This window comes from Lepus europaeus, chromosome 4 (genome assembly GCF_033115175.1).
Source record: "Lepus europaeus isolate LE1 chromosome 4, mLepTim1.pri, whole genome shotgun sequence".
Classification (NCBI taxonomy): Eukaryota; Metazoa; Chordata; class Mammalia; order Lagomorpha; family Leporidae; genus Lepus; species Lepus europaeus.
In genome coordinates this window covers 53,077,249-53,079,638 of record NC_084830.1, presented here as the reverse complement: position 1 = coordinate 53,079,638, position 2,390 = coordinate 53,077,249, and the positions used below count along the sequence as shown (strand labels likewise).

At 39.6% G+C, this 2,390-nt stretch overlaps 1 pseudogene; it reads right to left on the bottom strand.

Moving 5' to 3' along the window:
• Nucleotides 1-206: 206 nt before the first annotated feature.
• LOC133758342 (heterogeneous nuclear ribonucleoproteins A2/B1-like) lies at nt 207-1,507 on the bottom strand (annotated as a pseudogene).
• Nucleotides 1,508-2,390: the final 883 nt, after the last annotated feature.

The window sequence follows — 2,390 nt, the reverse complement described above, 5'->3', positions numbered from 1 at the left end:
AAAATGTTATGTCTTATTACACCATGATCCTGTCTAATAACTTTTCGAAACTTTGAGAAAAATCTTAAAAAATGTTTCACATGTTACCTGAAACTTAAAAATTTAACATTATCAAAGAAGGAATGCTTCTACACGCTTACAAAGATCACTAGAAAGAAACAACAATTAAAAAGCTAAGAAACTGTCTCAAAGGCATTATTATTATTATTTTTTTTACAATCCTTCCTCCACAGTAAGGTAATGTTATTAAATAATCCAATCCATTCACAAAATGGCTCTCTGCATCTGCTCTGGTGTCTTCTGCCATATCACTGCCTATTTAAGCTTGACTGAGGTAAGAGTTTCCTTAACATTTGTTATTTCCATAACCTGAAGCTGTTCTGTTACCTCTGGGCTCTCATCCTCTCCTATACATACAGTGAAGCTCGAGGCAAATAGAAGAAGCTCAATATCGGCTCCTCCCACCATAAACCCCACTTCCTCCACTGCCTCCTGGACCATAGTTTCTTCCACCATATGGTTCCCCCATGTTCCTGCTACCACCAAAGTTTCCACTCTTCATTGGACCGTAGTTAGAGGGTTGCTGGTTGTCATTTCCAAAATCATTGTAATTTCTACTTCCATAATTTCCTCCTCCATAGTTGTCATAACCAGCTCCGTAGCCCCACCCTGGTTGCCATATCCAGGTCCTCCACCACCACATCTTCCTCTTCTTCCTCCATAACCAGGGCTACCTCCAAAATTGCCACCTCCAGGTCCTCCTCCATACCCATTATAGCCTTCCCCAAATCCACGTCCCTGTCTATATCCATCAGATCCTACTCTAAAATTACTTCCTGGCCCTGGTCCAAAATTCCACCACCACCACGTGAATCTCCAAAACCAAAGTTACCTCCTCTTCCACTCCTAGAACTCTGGACTTCTTGCATTTCTTGTCTAGACAAAGCCTTTCTTACCTGTGCATTATGATCATTGATGGTGTGGTATCTTTGCAATACAATTTAATCCACAGGATCATGGTCATCAAAAGTAACAAAGCCTCTTTTCTTCCCAGTCTGCCTATCAGTAATTATTTCAATGGTATCAATTTTTCCATATTCTTCAAAGTAATCTCTAAGGTGATGTTCCTCAGTATCTTCTTTAATTCCACCAACAAACAGCTTCTTTACAGTTACGTGAGCCCCAGGTTTTCCAGATTCTTCTCTTGCTACAGCCCGCTTTGGCTCAACCACGCTTCCATCAATTGAATGAGGTCTTGCAGCCATGGCAACATCAACCTCAGCCATGGATGAGAGTTACAAACCAAATCCTCTTGATCTTTTGCTTGCAGGATCCCTCATTACCACACAATCTGTAAGTTTTCCCCATTGCTCGTAGTAGTTCCTCAAGCTTTCTTCTGTGATTTCAAACCTTAAGCCCCAAATAAAGAGTTTATGGAACTGTTCCTTTTCTCTCTCCATCGCGGACTCAGTCGCCTTAGCCTGATTTCCCGCAGCCGAGCGAGATGAGAGAGGTCTCTACGGGACTCGTGCTGGTGCCGGACTGTGAGCCGGCTCCGCCCGGGGCGGGCGCTGCTGCTACTCCCCATTAAGTTTTGTTGGTTGAATCCTGGTGGACAGGTTAACATGTTTCACAGTTACTAATTTCTGTGCTCAGCAAGTGATAGTACAAACTAAGCAGTAGCTATTGTCGGAGGCAAGGAAGAAAAAAGGCTTAAAATAAAAAGAATTCCTGCAATATTCACAAAATTATTATTCAGGATATTAACTAGAAATGGATGTGGGTCAATCACTAATGTAAATCCAGAACTCTGTATTTCAATCATAGGTGTTAAATTAAAAATTTATAAAAATTATATATTTTAATCCACTTAATTCAACAATAGTTTGGAAAGGATGAAAAAGTATGATTAATGATTTTTTTTTCTAGAAAAGGAAAATTACAAATACAAACAAGAACTAAGTAAATCTTAGTGGTATATCAATTGGTACAGTGAGTAACTAAGGGAGGCAGTAAAAGTTACCAGTAAGTCATTCAATCGTAGACCTTGGGAGAGAGAAGAGCTCTCAAGAGATCATATAGTTTAACTCTTAACCCTGGAGAAATAGGATATCTCAGCCTCTTTCAGTTTTGTTCTTCTGGCTATTCTTAGAGAACTCAAAATGGACTATTTAGCTTTCCAGGTCAACAGCAAGTTTTTGAGCTCCTACTGTGTGGCAAAGACTAAGATAGGACCAGAGTCAAATTAATTAGGCTTATCTCCTTAGCTGAAGGAGCCCATAAGCGAGTGGGAAAAAAAAAATATAGAGATAGAAGATAACAGTTTTACTATATTAATAGCTTGTTCAAATATGCAGTGAATTCTGGAATTAAAAGAATCCTTCTTTTAG